Source organism: Rissa tridactyla, chromosome 1 (genome assembly GCF_028500815.1).
Source record: "Rissa tridactyla isolate bRisTri1 chromosome 1, bRisTri1.patW.cur.20221130, whole genome shotgun sequence".
Lineage (NCBI taxonomy): Eukaryota > Metazoa > Chordata > Aves > Charadriiformes > Laridae > Rissa > Rissa tridactyla.
The window spans coordinates 128,055,247-128,075,739 of NC_071466.1; the positions used below are offsets into that span (position 1 = coordinate 128,055,247).

General features: G+C 39.0%; 1 protein-coding gene across 24 annotated transcripts in view; it reads right to left on the bottom strand.

The window, feature by feature from the left end:
• ZBTB20 (zinc finger and BTB domain containing 20) overlaps positions 1 to 20,493 on the bottom strand; it is a 487,506-nt gene that overhangs the window by 318,032 nt on the left and 148,981 nt on the right. The window lies entirely within an intron of this gene.

Genomic DNA, 20,493 nt, shown 5'->3' on the forward strand with positions numbered 1-20,493 from the left:
AACAGGTTAAAATCTCTTTCAGTTATAATTGGTATTTCAGATTTAATTAAAAATTAAACTTTCATAATGTTTCACCATCCAAAGCAATGCATTATCAGTCAAGCGTAGCCTTTTTTTTTTTTTTGTTAAAAGAAGCTCTTCCCAGAGTAGTTTGCAATGAAAGAAGAAGAGGAAAAAGGCAATTGAGAGTAGCAAAATATATTTCTTCAGCAAAAGATCTCTGAATAACTTGGAAAGAAGCCTTCTGCCACTTAATTTTAACAATCAACCTTATACTAATTAAAAAAAAATAAGCATCACAATTAAAGAAGACAGAAAAACACCATCACATACCAACAACTGTGAGGGGAAAAATGTTACTTTCAGCAAAACAAGGACATTGCTGGGACCAGAACATATGCATCAAAAGGGGAAATATGGTTTTACATAATGCCAGCCAACATTTTTTTAAAATCCGTTCTACAGCATGTAGCACTTGCAGACTCTTGCATGGAGGAGCAGAGAAAGAAAGACAAGTTCAAAAAGAGGAAAGCTGGTTTTAAAATGTATAAGGCAAAAGGTCCCTTGCACCCTTTTGTAAAGAGATACAAAACAGCTACTCTATGAATTGCAATGTTTCTTATCATGTAAAATAAATGTCATTTTACTGCTCAAAACAGATGATTAAGAAGTGGTAGCTGTAGACACAGCATTTGAACAGATGCAAAAAAAAAAAAAAAGTATTTTTTTTTCAAAATGCAGTTGGAATGACAATAAAACTCCAGGGGCTGCACCATAAATACGAGTTTAAATGTTAGACTGGAGTTTAAAACCTGTGGTTTTAATTATATCTAATTATAAAGGCTCCAAAACCAGGAGAAATGAGAAAAACAAAAAATATTAATAATAAATTAAAACAATTTTGCAATAAGTTGTCAGGATTTGGCCTCACAATAACAAACCATACAGCTATATACACAGACAATGTACCAATGATTCATTAAAGGAACAAACCAAAACTTGATTAAATTTTATTTTTAAAAGGTGACAGCAGAACTTGCCTAATTTGCGCATTCAAAGTCAAAGCTATTCTCTTCACCAGCAACACACTGACAGAAATTTGCAAAGAAATACTGGATGCAAATCTAATACTCATTTTGAATGTCCCACAGGCTGGGGGCAATTCTTAAGTGCAATTTTTTTCTTTGTTCTCTCACGAGTAAAAGCAGAGTTCTTCAAAATTCAGTGTTGTATGAGCCTTCCCAATCTGTCCCCATAGATGTTTAAAAAGCAATGCACTGTATCAGACAATATACCATCACACAAACGTGTTCATACACACATGGACACCACAAACAGGAATGAGCTCAGGAACTTATTTTTAGGTTTAACTTTTCCACTCTGTCAAGATCAGAGGTATTAAAAAGCAGGAAGCAAAGCAGAGAGCACGGAAGGGGACAGCACAGCAAGAATTATCAAATCCTACGCAGCACCAATTCTTGAGCATTCGAATGAAGCAACAAGAGCCCCCGGACAGAGGCACTAGGACGATGCTGCCAAAGGATAACCTTTATAGGCTTCGATGAATTTTTTCTTGAAGGAATCATTTGAGAAACATGTTCCTTCTCCTTTAGACAATCTTTACATCAAATAACTATCCTTCTTTCTCCTGATTGGCATCTAGCAAGATAGATAAACGAACAGTGTAGAAATCCAGGCAAAAAAATCCTAAATCAATCAGAAGTAGGCGACAGCATAAATGCCAGATAAATGATAACAACTTCAGTCTCTGAACTTCCATTTCTTTCCCTTCCTTTCCCTTCCAAATTTACCCCTTTTCTAAGATCTTCAGGACTGTAATGCCGGCTTGCTGGCAGGGAAGAAGAGGGGCAGCGGTATTTGCAATCCAAAGCTATTTCTTTTAATGAATGCAATGAAAAACTGACCTCAACTGAGAAAACAAAGAGCATTCACTGAGGGTGAAATGTATCCCTGTATAGAGAGCCAGCATACAGACTGCACCACTGAAGCCCTATTCTGATGACCTAAATAGGAATAAATTGGTGCATGGACTTCATCACAGTGAATTTTGTCCAAAACCCCCATTTTCTTGTAGCAAATGAGGAAGCATTTAGCCCTCTTCTATCAAAGCACAAAGCTACACCACCCCCTTCCCATGCTGGGCACTATCCTGACAACTGCTTTTTGGTACATTTTTCCTAGTGGTTTTAACCTGAAGTCCTTCCTGCTCCATGCACATTCTTCCGATTAGAAAGGAAAAGGAGGAGATGCAACACCTAGCGTTGTTCCATGAGTTAAGCACCGGGGCCCGGCTCCTGCAGATAAAATGGCCCCTTCTCCTCAAGGCAGGCTGAACCGGCACATGCTGCAATCCACCCATTAAAAGAAACGGAGCCTGGGAAACATCTGTCTCTGAGACCGTGTTCACTGCCATCTTGAAAAACTTCAACTAAATAACCGCAGTTAGCAGAACACCCGATGTAAACACACACAGACAGAGCATCTTAAAGAGCTATTTTAGCTACAGGTTGGAGTTAAACTCAGCGCAAAAGCTACAGAAAACCTCACTAAACTCAGAATACCAACTGGTGCCACTTCAGTAATATCTTTCATTTTACAAACTGAGAAACCTGTGGCCTCGAGGTGAAATTATTTAGACAGGTATGTACGAGCAAGAGGTAGAAATGGACGCCTGCATTCCTGCGCACAGATGAGCTTGCTTGGCACTGCAGGGCAGGAGACTGCCGTCTGAAAGGAGTGCACTAATCACCTTCCGAAAAGCAAGGGAGGTGGCTCAAGAACAGCTGGTGAACTTCTACTGGAGAGAGACCCAAGAGCTGGAATTGCAAGAATGAGGAGCATGGCAGGTCAGCAAAGAGGTACATTAGTAGAGTGACAACAAGAGAGCAAGCATTACCTCTCCATAAAGGCTTTAAAAACAAATTTCAGAAGGTAAACATCTTTCACTGTGTTTTCTCATGATTCTTGCTTGCTATCAAGTTTATGCAGAGCCTGAAAACTATTCCAGCAAAGCTACCGACTATATAACGACTGAAATTCATTAACAACATTCCATGACTTGCATGGCACCTGACTCTACTGTGCCTGACTCAGGTTTATGGTCTAGTCCCCCACTTTTGTAAGAATCACATTCATTCCATCTAAAAATTAAAGAGAAGAAAATTAAATACCATTTGTTATCAGAAACATTTCAGAGGATGTCAGCCTTCTGCAACCTCTTAGCAATAAGGAAGTTCTGTAAGGGTTTGATTTCCCTTGAATACCTGCAGTCAGCTGGAGCAGGTTAATGAGAATCATATACAGTTCATTAGTTATGGGGAGAGGGAAGGCTAGGAAAGAATACAGCACAACACTCATTGGTATCTTTTGAATTTTCTACATAGAGTTTACAAAATGGGTCAATTATTCTCTTTCAAAGTACTTGCTCATATCATTGCTCTCACTTCTGGAACTGAAAATCAATGATGAATCAACTGCCACAAATAACTATGCACAGAAAGTAAAATACTGATGTCTTTACTCAGGAAAAAAAACCCACCTCATTGATTATTGTCAAGAAATCCCTCTTCAACAACAAGGGAAAGGGGGAAAAAAAACACCCCACCAAAAAAAAAAAAAAATCAAGCCCATTACTTTCAAGAGAATTTTCAAATAAGCCCAGGGGCCACTCAGGAGACCTCATTCCAACATCAGAATCCAAATAATGACTTAGGATATGGCCCAGATTACTTTCTGGTATTTTAGGTTTGAAAACATACGCAGGGCCATGGACTAATTGTGTCACAGAAATCGGAGAGGGAGGTCGATGCTGCACAGGCTCCTCATCTAACAAAAAAATAAGCAAACTTTGAAATTGGAACCCATATAGACACGTCAGCACAATGCTCTGTCTAGGCTCATCAGTAATGCAGAAGAACAAATCTTATTAACATAGATATAGCATTACACTATTTCTGCTTTTTTAAGGTGAATGCACTTTAGTTGGTACTAGTTCTCTATAAACAGGTTCATTTTGTCACCATTCTCTTGTCTTGAGGGAATAAAAAAAAAAAAGTAATGCGTATACTTAAAGAATCTTCCCAAAAAGGAATGTTTTCCTGAATTGAAGGCCTTTGTACACTTTTAAAAGTACACAGGAGTTTTCGTCATTTACAGTTCCGCCTTTGAACTCATGGCCATTTGTATGGTATAGCAACACTGAACTGGGCTCCTTCCTAACCATAGGGCTGAGGCTCAAACTGGGGTCACAGGGCTGCTGGTGGGAAAAACCTGATTTTTTTTGTGATTTAGTAAAACAGAAGCAGAGGACAACCTACAGCATTGTGCTGGGATTGAGGGTTCCTGCCACTGCAAGTAACGGGCAACATGAGACCGAAGCTTGCTTTCTCAAAACGGTAAATCTCCGTCTGTTATTAGGTCACTGCAAAGCTGTGTGTCCACAGAGATTTCAGCTTCCTTATGGCATTCATCTATTGAGTTTACTTTCCCAGTGAAGACTGTATCCATTACAAATTTTAATTTCCAAACCATGGCTCTTTCAGATAGAAAAGCATTTTAATCAGGAAAAAGGTGTATTTTTGGCTACTTTTCACACACCCCACCCCATCCTCAACAGCGTTTGAACTATTTTTGTTCAAGTATGAAAAATACTGCCTTTGGGCAAAGACTAACACTCCTTGAAATGTGGGTTTCAGAAAGTTAGAGACACTCAACTGAATAAAAGCTGCAGTGCATGATCAGTCCACCCTAATGGTCACTCTGAAACAGGTACTGGATGCGATTTCACCACAAGTCCCCTCATACCTGTTAAACATTTTGGATCCCCTAATAGCACAGTCCACCTCTCTCACTTATTCCTACTGTTAACAGAGTAAGCAATAAGCACTTGAGAAGCCCAGCTGTGAAAGTACATTAGAAGCTGAACTTCTCAACCCGGTGAAGAGTTAGTCTCTTTATAACTGCACTTAAGACCTGACCTGGACTCCTAAAGTGCAGCTTAACTGGTAGTTCTGCTATGGCCAGGTGGGACCCAGCATCCTTCTAAATACCTCTTGAAGCTTTCCTCCTACGCAGGGACGATGATGGTAATCAAGTTGGCTGCTGAAAACCATGATATTCCCTATTCCAACTGTTTTCTTGCACAAGCTGTCCCTAGATCCTGTTTATGTTCCCAAGGAACAGGAACAGTGACAGCATGCAGCTTTCACGAGGCCTTGCCCAAACAATTCTTTCTCGAAAGATACAGTTTTTTGTGAAGCAGTTCTAAAACTGATATTCTCTGAGCATCTTTTGGAATACAGCTTGAGAACTTTGCTTATGCCCTTTACAAGTTATCGTAGCGTATAAGCTTCTCCCACTTCTTTTCAAGGTTCATAATGCTTTGATCTTCACAGCCTCGCCGCTCCTGTTGAATGGTATCATCTCCCATGGCTCAAATTATCTTCAGTGCATAAAATGATAATACCTGCTAAGACGCAGGCTCTATCATATAATCACAGCAGAACCTTCACATTTATTCTGATTTAAAACAGAAACTTATATCAATAAATGTTTCATTGTGATGGGTATTTCAGTGCAGTGACAAACTGGGCGGATAGAGGAAATGTGGCGGATATAATTTGTTTGGATTTTAGCAAGGCCTTTGACACAGTACCACACAGGAAGCTCATAGAGAGACTAGAGAATTATGGTCTGGATAATAATACAATAAGGTGGATAAAAACTGTCTGACAGATAGGAAGCAATGAGTTATTAATCAATGGTATTAGATAAGAATAGAAAGAAGAATCTACTCTGATGCCGAGCAATAGGTGCTAGGATTATTATCATTAAACAGATTCATTAAGGATGAGAAGAAGAATGTAAATGTTGACAGCGTCAAAAACTGATGATTCAGAAATAAGAAATGTATCAAATGTGAACAGAATCAAAATTGTAAGATCCAAATAATGGAGATGTGCATGAGCCAGAACAATGTGGTATTTAATGTATCTTAAAATGCAAAAAAAAGTTATTGAATACTGATATAGAATTTGGTTTTGAACTTGGAAATACAAGGTTTTCACTCTGTGAGCATACAACTTCGTCATGTTACTCTGCAATGGTACGGTCTAGTTGTGAAATTTGTTCCCTTGCAAAACAAACTAAAAACAAAATCGTAGCCACTGTGGTCACGCATATTATCTGACTTCTTTTCTTAGAGTAAGGATATTAGTTCTAATGATTAAAATTTTAAAGTTGAAAGTAATCACATATAGTACCCTTACGTTCCTCTTTGGAATCAGGGTCCTCTTTCAGCTGTAGCCCTAAATTTCCAGCACCCTGCACAGTTAAAGGCTTTTTGTTGCCGATTTCTGGTTCAGGAGATGACATTTAGTTGTCCCCACAGAGACACTGTGTGCACATAATACTGGCTGTTTAATGGGAACTCCCTCTCCCCTTCCTTCACAGATCTGCCCTGAAGAAGTTCAATCTGACCCCCGTCTATGAAAGGGCAAGATCTTGGATGAAAGGCAATATACTGAGGTGAAATGAAAAACCACATGGCAATACACATACACTTCATGGGACATATGGCAGAAAACATACAAGTGATAAATCTTTATTTTGAATTCTAAATGATAAATCTTTATTTTGAATTCTAAATATCTCAAAGTGTTGAGCAATTAAGCATGGCAATTGAATATTTTCAGGATAAACTCAGCAATATCAGCGAGACATGAAGTTCGCTATATCCTGCCCCTTTCTCTCTTGCTAGCACTGGGACTTTCCTTTTCCTTGTACAGAGAACATACCTCCAGCACCACAGCACCAGCTGACTCGTGCCGCTCCCTGAATAAGGACAAAATAACTTTTGTTGGCCTCATTCTTGAGACACCAAGTGCAAACTGAACAACTTAGTAAAGGCTGCAGGTTTTCAGCTGTAAGAAGCTTCGGAAAGTGGTCACAACTCTTACTCTTGCCTGATTCATTGCCCTGCAATCTGACCTCAGGAGACTGTACCTAGCAACCAGCTCCCAGCTCCTTTTTGAGACCCGTCATCTATGTTTTTGGGACCTTGGATCTTCTCCCAGGACATAAAACATTCCTTCTACCTTCATGCAACAGCCAAACCCCATCTCCCTGACAAGCACCTCCTTCCCTTTCTGCCTGCGCTGTTAGAATCCACCTTCCCTTGTTCACACATGAGCGTCCATTCGCACTCCTCTGCTGCACAGAAAGAGGGAATTAGGATGAAGGTGTGACACTGCTGTCACAGGAGAAAAAGTCAAGGAGGGAAGCGGTATTAGCAGAGGCATGAATTTGTAGTTCTAGTTGATGCCAGAGGAGTGGAAAGAATGAGGGATCGCAGTATCCCCCCTGCAGCTCTCCAGAGCAGCACCAAGTGTGACTTCTGGGGCCCTGGAACACATTTGATGGACGTGAGGTCCACAACTGTTTGCTACCCTAAGCAGACGCCTACTTTGTCACATAAAGTAGTTTTTAAAGGTGCCCTCTGCCCACCTCCTTTGGAACTTATCTCTACAGGGCTACCAAGGACCTTGGGAGGAACTTTGGGATTTTGATGTATAAGAAGGGACACACTAATTTTAATAGAAAGTACAGTTAATAGAAAGTAAAGTTAGAACTACAGGCTAAGTTTGGACTTCCTATAAGCACGTGCACCTCAAGTGGTATCAGGACTCTTCTATGTATGGACTGACTTTATCCCACCATGTGCAGAAGCACAAATCAATGCACTCCTTTACTTAGGCACATTATTTATTCTTTTGCCAGTAGGCCATTAACCTGAAGTCCAAAACCAGCTTCATCTTGCACAATGTCATGCACAAACCATGCCCATAAGTTTCACATTATTTCAGTTTATGTAACTGCCATATTAAGCTCAAGGCCCAAGGAGGATACTGAACAATATCTTATTGTACAGGCTATTGAGATTCAATATTACAGGGACAATGCTACCAAACCCCCAATTTCATTCGTCTCAGAAATCTTTGGAAATTTAATACCAGAGGACTTTGAGACCTTTGGACTGTATTGTAAATCTACTGCTTAAACTTTTACTGTAACACCAACGTGAGCTCTCAAATATTTCCCAGTAAAGTCCACATATGTAATTCTTCTTTAATTACATATCGTCCTACAAGAAGTGAAATTCAGACCAAGCTGGAACTATACAAAAGTTCAGAGAAGTTCAGTTCCTGCATTATGATTTTGCAAAGCTCTGTTGTAATTTTTTTCCCCCGGAAACAATACAGAAAAGGAGAATATATCAGCAATGATTCCAAACTGATCCCTGTGTCAGAACAGGAAATAATATTTGGGGAAAAAAGGGGAAAAAATCTTCCATTTACTTTCAATATTAGTAAGAACAACAAAAAGGGTTTTATACTGCCAGCCACATCCTACAAAATCTAGCCAATAAAGCAACAGCATAATTACTAGATAAGTTTAAAATAGATTTTTAAAAATAATGGCTACTTTTGCTGGAGGCAAAGTATATCTAAACGTGTTGCAGGACTGGATTCAGAGACCTCAGCATCCTGCCAGCCTGGTCCAATACAAATTATGTTTGTAGTTATTGCAGGGACCTTGAGCTATACTGTGTACACACTTAAATCTATGAAATATTTATCTCTGCTTCAAATATGTAAGATGAAGAGTACACGCTAGGTATGAGCTCAGGCTAGTAGGGCTTCTGCAATGATTGAATTGTTCAAAGTGCCAAGACTAAAATTCATTCTGGCTCCATTTACACTACAAAAAACAAAACACCTCTAATATACCATAAAATATTATTATTAGAAGAGTAAGGTTGTGTATTCAACCTGTTCCATAATCGATGTTTAAACAAAACAGATGAAATCAAATGCACCCCCCTGGTGGTCAACCAAACTACAGAATTGAAACTGCTATATAACTTTTTAGCAGAAAAAAAAGATATCTAAAAAAACACCCCTGTGTACAGCAAAATAAAATAATTAGGTTCCATCATGTTAGCACTAATACTGGGTGGGCAAGGGACTACAAGACCGTATGCTAATTATGTTACAGGTAAAGAAGTTGTTCACATATGCAGTTGGTAACTAGATTTCTAATAAAACAACAACTTCAATCTTTTTCAAGTCTTTTCCAAAATACCAGAAGTGATTAGAACACATTATGGATCAGTCACTTGCCAAGTTTCATGTTTGAAATCAAAGCTGTTTTAAAATTTCCTGAACAACAAAAAAGCATTTTAAAACTGGTAACATTCAGTCATGGTGATATAAGCAAATACCAGCCAATCTGAATCTTGGAACATTCTTGATCTAATGCCTTTGTGTTGCCTCTAAGCCCAGAAAAATATTTCAGGCCCAACTGCTACGACAGTTAAAATAATATTCACAGATTAAAAAAAAAAAGATAATTTACATATTATACAACTACATTTTTTATTTCTTCAATATACCTTGATGGAATTAAAAGCAGAGATCCTTCAAGACTTTTTGTCATCATAACTGAGATGCGTCTACATTTACCAAAGATGAACCTGCCTGTAATTTGTATGGAAGATCTAAAACCCTTCTCCTTCCCTCCTCTGCACCTCCCCCAGAAAGAGCTCAGCATTCTTGAAGCGTGTTCTCTCCAAATAACTATACAAAGGAAGTGGGTCTATGATGGAAGAGCTGCTTAGTTGCTTTTCACATGCTGAGGAACTCTCTTTGAAATACTGCAGTCCAACACCATCGCGCCCTTCTCCTCCCACCAATACTAAGCAATGCATGAGGAACAAAATTTGAACCTATATCTTCCCCAGTAAAGGTACTTGCAAAATACATTAAGCCCGCCAGGAAAAAAAAACCACCAACTGCTATTCCACTCTGTGGCTGCCTTTTAAGATTGTTGCCCATTACTCTTATGTATGCAAGCAGAAAAAAAGAAATATGATAAGAAGTCACACTTCAGGGTAATAGTTTACAAGAAAAAGAACAAGATTCTAGGAGTTATATACACCTATAAATTCTCATTATGCATCTGTGTGTACTAATAGAGAATATTACATAAAATACTGTATTATTTAATGTCAATTGAACGGAGGTTTGCTTTCAATTACATGTAGTCAAATGTCCCTATAATCAGTTGGTACAGTAACTGGGCAGAAATTCCCAAACATATTCAGCCGTTGCTGCCTAAATCTCAAAATTATTTAGAAACACGCTTTCTTCTCCATGAAGAGATACCGTGATGCCAACAACAACTACATTATTCCCCCAGCAGACCCAGAAACGCTAGAGCAGAACTTCCATGTCCAGCTGCCTGATCTTCTGCTGTAACCAGCTGACACAAGACTCTCCTCATGCATTTCTCTCTTTCAGCTGCCAGAGTTTTTACTCTTTAACAGTACCCTATAACATTAATGGCTTTATATTTCCTAACTGTGACTGGACCTCATAATTGGTCAAGAGAGGGACTTTCCACCTACTGAGCTGTAACTCAAACCAGCCCTGAATTTTATGTAGTTGGTGATCTCCTTTCTGTTCTCATTAACTGAAAGTCTGCATTAATAAAAAAATAACCGGTACCGTAGGGCCCTGATGTTCACAGAGACAAATAAAGATCTCTCTATCGTATTTTAAAATGCTTCTTCCCCTGATGGATTACAGGAGAAAAGTTGTTTTTTCTTTGTTCTAAGCCACATTAAGTCCAAAAGGAGGAAGTCCTACACAGTAAATGAGTCCAGAACTATTTCCTACCTCTGCAGGCTGCAGAAAATGCCACTGTGTTAAGTAAGATGGTACCAAGGCCACTTACATGTATTAGACTATTAAATCTGCATTCTCTTATTGTTCTTAAAATGGTAATGAAATGTTCCAGGCCAGTGTTTATTTGTGGGACTTCTAAGGAGTCACACGCTACCACCATTTCTTTTAAAGCAGCACAACAGTCCACGTACCACTGGTGAGGCTCTTGCTGATGGCATGCATAGAATTTGTTAGTCACATTGCTCTGGCTCACCTTATTCCCAGTTGCTAAACTGCATATAAAGAGAAAAAAACCAAACCAAACCAAAACCCAATGAAAAAACCAGCTGAAAATACATTCAACATTTAACTTTGGACTGGAAGCAACCACAGTTCGCAAATAGAAAACTACACAATTCCAACCTGCAGGGGAGAGAAGCCTCACAGCTATTAATAAGAGGAGGATTGTCTCAGATTTCCTAAGATGCCTCCCACATTAAGACGTGTCCATATCAGGAAAAAATTAAGAACCCTATCTTTAAGTTCTCACAAGTACAGTTCCAATTAGGAAGGGTTCCTTGCTTTGAGCTATCACCATGCTAAAAATAGCGATGTTCAGGAAACACATTACTCTCAGAAGTGATTTCACATACAATCTGTAAACATGTTGCCCTTTTAGGTAAAATGGCATTTGTTCGAAAGCCAGAAGCCAGAAATATTAAAGTGGAAGGGATCTTCAAAGATCATTTGGAGCCCTAAAAATTGAGATCTGTGTGCTTTTTTGTTTTCTGTAAAAAAAAAAAAAGAGACTGAAAAGACTAAGTAGGGATGGGGGAGGAAGGAGAGTGAAAAGAAACTTTGCACTTTTGCTTTGAAAGTTTTTTGTTTATACACACATATGTATACATTTATAAAAGAAACGCCGATGTTCTTTTCTTTTCATAACCTTGTATGCATCTCTGAGGGACGTGACTTGTACCAACGCCAAATTTTGTCACGTTTTATACAAATTTCATGTTTTCATTTTATCAGATACAGCTTATAAGACAACTTAAAATTCAAACCATTCAGGTTTTAAGTACAATGCTGTACAATAGTTTCCTTTACTAAAGGCTACTTTTTTTATTTATTTAAGGATTACTTATTTTTCTTTTCTGTTGTACCTTCCCTTTGCGCTTTAAATGGTACAATGCTATTTTCTTGAAAGGTACGGTGGACAACATCTTGGTTGGCGGGTGCAGAACACTGGATGACTATATTTAATATTAAAGTTGGAGGCATTAAGCAGGAAAGTGATTTTTATTCTTCCAGGTGTTCAAAATACTGTTTGTTAAGTTTCTTAATAAAAGTTCTTAAGCAATCCTTGAAAAAATACATATCTTGCTAAAAGAACCAACAGAACTTTCAACATAGAATTGAAACTGCGTGTAATGTCATCTAAGGATTTCAAGAAGTCCTTAAATAAAGTAAAGAAAAATAATTTCTGTCATTGTCATTACTTGAAGGAAAGAGACACAGACAGGTGAGCCAGACTGGACAAGAATTTTGAGAACAATGATCTGTTCCTTCTCTTCTGATCATACTGAACTCTCTCAAAAGGAGATTAAAGTGCAAAGATCCAAAACTGAGCTTGTATCTATCCAAGAAGAATTAAACAAGTGCTACTGCCAGTGGAACTCCTATGGATAATTCTGTTACTATCACTCACCCCAGAATATCAATGCCATTAGTGGAAGATTAAAAGCTAAAACAATATACCATATGGTTAGAGCCAAGGGTGAAGTAAAGCCATAAAATGATGAAGTGAATCATCATTGCAGACCCCTTCTTGCAACCAAGTAGCGTGGCTCTTCATAATGTCATGCCATGCCATTGCCAACTGGGTTGTACACTGAGAACCAAAACAGCAGTTCTTTCTGCTTGGCGTAAACAAAATAACTACGCAAGGACACCAGAGGTCTAGGATCCTCCCTTCCAAACTAGAACATCTGTAGCTTTTAACCACCTCTTCATAGTCAGTACTTTATTCTGTATTTAAGAAAGGCATCATGCTACACTGACACTGTGTAAGCAATGCCACAGGAACCACATAGTGATGAACTCATCTGCTATACCACCAGCCCCCGGCCCTGTCTACAGAGATGGCCAGAAGCAACCTTCTATTTTTCTGTGCTACAGATAAGGTCTACATAGCTCAAGACTTCACACCTCATTTTCAGAGACATCCTAATGTGGTCTTTGTCACACACAGTTTCTAATCATCTTTCGACAACTGGGACAAGTTGGCCCTCTGTTAATAAATGATGGTAAAAAAAAAGCAAGGTCCTGAGTCTAAAAAAATGCGTTAAATATAATTTGGCATAGTCTAATGTAACTTCTGACTGATGACCCCTGAGATTTCTTGCATTATGCCTGATGGTTGATATTCACTGAAGACTCCCCATGGAATAGAAAAAGAGACTTTGAGACCAGAGAGTACAGAAAACCATATGTGGCAGTGGTCACTATGGAAAACTTGGTAGCGTCACAGACCCCTGTAGAGGAAGCAGCTTCACCTCAACTTTCCATACCACAGAACAAAAAAAAAAAAAAAAAAAAAAACACATACCCAAGAACCAACATAAAACACCCTCTCCCTTTTATGAAGTGCTATAACAAATTCTGAAAACACCAACCATTTTATTACACAATCAAGAAACGTGAAATTTATGACATGGCAAATGGTCAGCCTCGTGCTTGACAGACAGCTCAAACTCCGTGCATGCAAAGTAATCAAAGTTCAAGGGCAACAGGGATAGCAAACTCAGTTAATCAGGACCATTTGGGGCTCTTGGAGGTCACAGAATAGCCAACTAAAAGCCAGGAACAATGAGCCATCTTCTATGCAGAGCTGTACCTGTTATTCTCACTATCCTTCCAACCTAAGGAGTGTCATAGAAGATTCCCACACCACCAGAGAGAAATCAAACATATTCCATAAAAGAGCTTGACCCAAGCAGCAAGTTCCTTCTTTTGGAAAACCCATGGTGTAGCCAAAGCAGAAGCTGTTGCACACCTAAAGCAGAAGTATGCTAGGATGGATATAATTGGTATTTTCTTGCCTTGAACACAACATAAGTACACTGCAATCAGTCACCGACATGAGTATACAATATTTTGTAAGACCATAATAGTAATAAGTGGACAAAATGCATAAACATTTTGTAATACAGCTAAGCACCCCTGTGTAAGTTAATCACAAAGGGACAAATGGATATTTGTGTTATTGCTGCAGAAAAGAAGGTACAGGAAAATATATGAGAAGTACTAAAATCTGCAGGATAAGAAAAAGGACACAGAACAGGCAGGAAAGCTATCTGTAGAATCAGAATAATCCTGAATACTAAGCTGGAAAACTGTCCGTTAGAAACAGAGCAAGTGCTTGTCTTAAACATAAGAAAATGCTGAGAGCAGATGAGATTACCCCACTTTGGGGGGGGGCGGGAACAGGGATGAGAAGCATACAAATCTCAAAGAAGAGCAAATGAAAGAACGTGGAAGATGTCACTTCCCTCACGAAAGAGCTCTTGACTGATGACCTCAACCTTGGTGACTAAGACCACCTGGAATTGTAGGACAACCAAAAGGCATCAACTCTGTGGTATTGTACACTCACAGCTAATGTAGAATGGGATTGTTAAGAACCAAATGTTCGAATATGCAGCAATAATAACTAATAATGATTGAGAATTACTGGCTATATGTATTGTTAATGAATGACAGTCTAGTAAAAATTTGCTTTTAAGCTGGCCTGATTTACTAATCCTCCAAACACCCATTCATTGTAACTGATGCTGATACCCAGCTTCCCACTGCACGGCTTGTATGTGGCATCACATGACGAAATAAGAAAAGAAGGGAGGGATTTGCTCTAGCATACAGACAGGTGAAAGGAATGAAAATGAAGCCTTGATGCTTTACTTTTCACAGATTTGCCAGTGTATGACAAAACAGAAAAAAAAAAAACCAAACAACAAAAAAACAACAAACCAAGCAAGTGAACTAATGTAGTCTCTTTCTCTTATGGCAAGTTTCAATTTGCAATAAATCACAGATAGTACACGAAGAGTTAAATAAATCTCTCCTCATTTCTGGGAGACCTTTTTATTAATGATAAGCTAATGTTCAGGTAAACCTCTCAAACCTATAAATGCTCTTAAGTCTCCTTTCTTCAGGCTGCACAGTCCATTCCCAAACTGTCCTCAATTCAGAGAAACATTTTCACCTGCATTCAATCAGCAGAACCTGCTCAAACCTTTCAGTATGAATCATTATCAAGACGTATGTCAGCGTATCTTAAGAAAATACTGACAGCCTGTTTACCATTACCTTCTTCCTTCTCAGTATTTGGCAATAAAGAACCCTGAGATTCTCAGTCAGGAAGCTGAAAATCACCCTCATGCCACACCGAGATCGATTCAATCAATTGATATTTTCTTACTGCATAAAGATACAAGTGGTTTGCCAAAGGTCATAGAGCAAATCATTGGTTAAACCTGGAATAACTAAGCATATCCTATCTCTGGACATCAGTTATTTCTCTTGGTTTCCTTAAGGCTAAGATTGTGCTGTCTGGACGCATCCTCTCCCTAATACTCTTTTAATTTACCTAGTTCAACCACATTTGATAGAGGGGTATAGCCCTGAATAAAAAAGATGATTCCTAGAAGCTTCATAAAAAAAGGCCGGGCTAGAGAGAGACACTATTAATTCCCCCCAGACAGAACCAACAGTACAAGTTCATACCTTAAGGACCACAGAATTGGATTTATAAACATCTCAAAAACCAGAAAATACTTCAGTGAGAGGTCACAACTTCTTAGGCAGCAAGTCAATCAACCATAACATTAATCCGTAGAAAATCTAGATCCGCAGAAATTCCAGTGCTCACTGAACTAATTGTTTCTTGAAAATTACTGGAAGTGCATTTTTTTCCTCTACTACCTTCAGCAGTCCTGGTAAAAATGAACCCTATGACAAGAAGTCTTCTTATTAACTTCTTAAGGTGAGAGAAAGACTAAATATCACCAAGAAGCACCATTTTGACTGAAGAAAAAGAAAAAAAGGCTTCCACTTTTAAATGACAGCTACAGAAGCTTCCAGACCTATCAAGCACTTAATACCTGATTTTGCCTAAGATGAACAATTTCTATGCCCTGTGGAGATACGAGGTTTGACAAACATTGCTAAAGAAAATGAGGATCTCAAACAAAACTCTGAAATGTGTTATTAGATGAATCTGCTAATATTTTGGATATCTGGTATCTTTATCTCCTAATCTCTTAAAATGTCCAGAACATTCTTCTGAATCTGCAGTAAGGGCAAAAGTTGATTTCTACTTTAATTGAGGTTCTGCAACTTCAAACCAGTCAGCTTCTGGCTTCAGAAAACAAGTAACTGAGTTAACCGTGCAAGGCACATTTAGATACAATGTCGTGGTTTCGGCCAAATTGGCCAACAGCCAGCAACAGATGCTCTCCCCCCACCTCTCACATACAGAGAGAAGAAGGAGAGATAGAGAGATTTACAAGTTTAGAAGAAACTAAACTACTTTAATGAAATATTAACAATAATAATAAAAATAAAAGAGAACAATGAAATAGATACAATGTATACAAAACTATATCAAGCTCCCAGGATGACATCACTAGCAGGCACTGGGGAAGTCCCAGACTGGACTTGGCCATGGGTGGGAACTGGATTCCGGATCTGGAGTCAGGAACCCACAGATCAGGATCAAAGGCAGATGAACCGACAGAGTCCTCCTCGGATGTCGGCCACTGAAGAAAGAGCTGACCCTTCGATCCCTCCGCTTTTCTACTGAGCATGGGGCAGATGGGATGGAATACCCTGTTGGTCAGTTTTGGGTCACCTGTCCTGTCTGCTCCTCCCTGCAGGTGGGGCCCTCTACGCTTTTCCGTTTCCGACCCTTCACCGGGGCAAATAACAAAATTAGCAGACCTTGGTTGTTATAGCAATAAGCATAAGCAAGAGCCTCTCTGCGTACCATTCCTTGGCACCAACTGAAAACATTGTTCTTATCACTCTGAGCACGAACAATTTTCCGCACAATATGCTGTTAATTTCAGAGAGTTAGAACAGGTCTAGCTAAGAAGTAAAATTACTGAACAGAAAGTTGGTTCTGTTTTACCTCGAACCAGGACACACAGTCATCACATGTGAAAGGTTATATAAAAGACTTCAAGGCTCCATAAACAATGTGAAATTGCTCAACAGTTATTCATTAACACATCCTTCAATTGCTTGAAGTGGCAGAAAGATTCAGCATAATCTGAAAGCATTAACGCATTGGTTCGCAATTGGGCTGCATATGGACAAGAGAGTATTTGCATCAGCTCATTTTTCCCAAGGAGAAGGCAGCATAGAACAGAGATTCCCCTACAACCACCACAGTCACAAAAACCTAGGCTACAGCTCCTGCAGCAAAGAGTTATTGCCGCTGAGAGGTAGAGGAGGGATGATGCAGCCACTGTAAGAGAATGGACAGGGTACAACACAACATGGCCTGCAACACAGGAGGTGGCCCAAAGACTGAAATGCAGCCCTGGTAGCACCATGGTGGGGGTGGGGGTCTAGAAGAATAGACTGGGAGTGAATCTGCAGTGCCCCTTCCACGTTTTATGAGATTTTTGCTTCTTTCTGTTTGAAAAACAGGCTACGTGAACTAACAGTTTGACTTCTATGTTGTCCCTTTTAGGCATCATCAACCGTTTCAGCATGTTGTTATAAAAGACAAGTCTAAAAATAATTTTTTCTTCTCTGACAAGTAGTATGATTGCTCCATTAGCCAATACCATCACTTTTCCAGAAGCTGTCAGTAAAATGGCAACTGGTACCTACATAGGAAATAACAGCAATACCTCAGGTCACACAGTGTGACAGCAATGTGTAAATGCTGACTACTGCGTACACGGAACTTCATTTTCCACTTGCATCTTTCTTTTTTTTTCACCTTCCCAATCACGTGACTCCAAGGATTTTAATGTGGCAACCCCCAACTTGACCCTCATTTATACCTTAATCAAACCTACAGCATGTGCTGCAAGGTGCTTAAAGAGCTGGAAAATAAAAAGAAATAGCTAGTCATTTTCAGGGCTTCTGCTCTTTCCACTTACACTCTGGAAGAGGATTGTGTGGACATCCCTTACGTTTGAAGTACCTGCAGACAGTTTTCCTCCCTGCTTATTTCATTACTGAGGCGAAAATTCCGGCACATAATCACACAGCTCCTGTTTACAGCTAATACTGCAGCAGAGCTTGAGCACTACATCAGGGAGCAAACTGGTGGCCCTCCGATGCATCCTTCAAGCATGGAAATGGTACACATGTTCTGAAAAGAGTAAGCACAAAGAGAGCAACGTATTCCAACCACTCTGGAGAACACACGCCACTCTTGAGAAGGCCCTTGATTACATGGACAATTTCTTTCTGCCTTTTCTGGGTTAAAATATGACCACCACCTTGAATTAACTCCTGACAACATCGTCTTTCTCTGGAAGGCAGTGTTTCTGGAAAGCATCTTGCTGTGCTAGAAATCTTAACAGGCTCATCGTACAGGTGGCCATGACACGCCCTCTTACTGTGATTTTCATTTCCAGTAATTATGCTCCAGAATAATAATTTGGCTGGCACTGGTTAGGGAATGAAGAAAAAAATAATATACTACCTCCTGCACTGGCAGGATAACATAATTTAATCCTCAAGCCAAATGAAAAAACTCTGAATCTGAATACCTCCACCTAGTACACAAGTTTGGTATTTTATCTGAGCGTGAAGTTGGTGGCCCAGGTCCCTCTGTTTTCATTTTCTTTTGTGTTCTACTTTATATCCCAACTATGACTGTATTCAGCAGCACACATTAGTGATTTCCAAATCATCAGCTCATATTTAGTCCCTATTTTCAACTGCACACTAGAGACCTGCACCTATTCCACAAATAGAAAGAATCCAAATGCTTTCCCCTAGGCTCCTGCTTAGGATTTCATTATTAATTATATTTGAAGGTTATACAGTTAAAATACTAACTTTTTTTATTTGAACATTTATATTAAGCTGCTGAGATTTCCAGCAGCTTAGCAGCATTATTTCTGTGTAAGAGAATAAGCCTCTTAAATTCTGCAAGCAGGCCTCTCGTCTAAAATGAAAGATTTTAGAAACGCACTGAAAGGTAACACTGAGTTAATGATGCTTTTTAAACTGAGACCTCGAAGACTGATCACATGGAACTCTATCAGTTATGCACCCCCTTGACCTCAAGCCCTTTCACATGCTCTGCCGACAGTGCCTGAATTCAAATAAAGTTTAGCAAAAAGTTAGTTCCAGAAGATGCACCTCAGACTCGTTGCTAGTTACAATTCTTTACATGGATTTACTATTTGTAATGCAATAAGATGTTTAAATATTTGGTAGCAAATCCCAGAAGACTGTACTTAACCATTTTCTCCAGAGATGATCAAGGTTAGGTACGAGAGTTATCCATTAGGAATAGTGGATATTAAGATAATGAAATATTTTGCAGGCGCGGATGTTGGCGGAGAGCGCAGATGACCTCAGCAAAAGGAGGTCTATGCCAACAAACTGGTACCTCACAACACAAATTCAAACTCACAAATTTTAGACAGCTGGCCATATTTTGATTTTAGATATATGCTAGTGTAAATCCAGAACACTGACACCTGTAGAAAAATCCAGGGTTATTTCTGATTTATGACTGCATAAGAGAAGAGAATTTGCTTCACTGGGCCAACTTCATTTCTAGTGCTGTTCTTTAACCAACGGATAATAAGCAAGAATTAAGATCTTTAATACGTCAAGTGCTGAAAAAATCTAAACAAAGTTGTATGTACAAAATAAGGACTTTTTTTAAAAAATATATATTTTATATTTATTAATGACAACACGACAAGCATCATCTTTCCATATATGTCAGAGGCTGATTTTTACCCCACTGATTTTTTTTTTTTTATGCTTCGCCTGCTGGTGCACCTCAAACAGATGTTTTCTCATAATTTTTTGCCCACGCTTTTGATTCTGATGTACAGAAAGGTTCATTTTCCCAGATCAACTTCAGATTTCCCAGCTGGACCCATCTACTTATAAATCGGTATAATCACATGAAGAATTTCCACTATTCACTTTCTTCCTTTAGAGGATTCTTGACAGTCTGAGCACCGAAGGTACTCCCTGATCACCACGACCAGCTACAAAATCAAAAGTAACCTGATGGCATTACTTTCAAGATGGCAACCCCGTAAAAGCATCCAACCAGTTTGGAAAATCAATGCCCCTTCAAAAAAAGCATTGCTCTTCATACCCTGATGAACTAGAGCACACAAATACACCAAACCATGCTCTCTTCACAGGATTACACCATGCCTTGTACCAGATGACATTTGGTCAGAGCAAAGGTCGCATCGTTACAACTACCCAGTAGTTACAACTGCATTATGGCCTTGAAATCCACCTCTTGGAAAATATTACTGGAAGTATTAAATAACAATGTACTTCATACACTTTGAGCATGTTATAGCGCCAAAACTCTACACAAATGTTAACTAATTAATATCAGCTAGTTAAATGGAAACATTAAACGCTGTTTAAACCTTAGAGCATAGCAAAACAACAGTGCATTTAATTCCCACTTAAATAAACGCACGCAAAGGGCTTCATGGATTTTCCTCCATGTAAA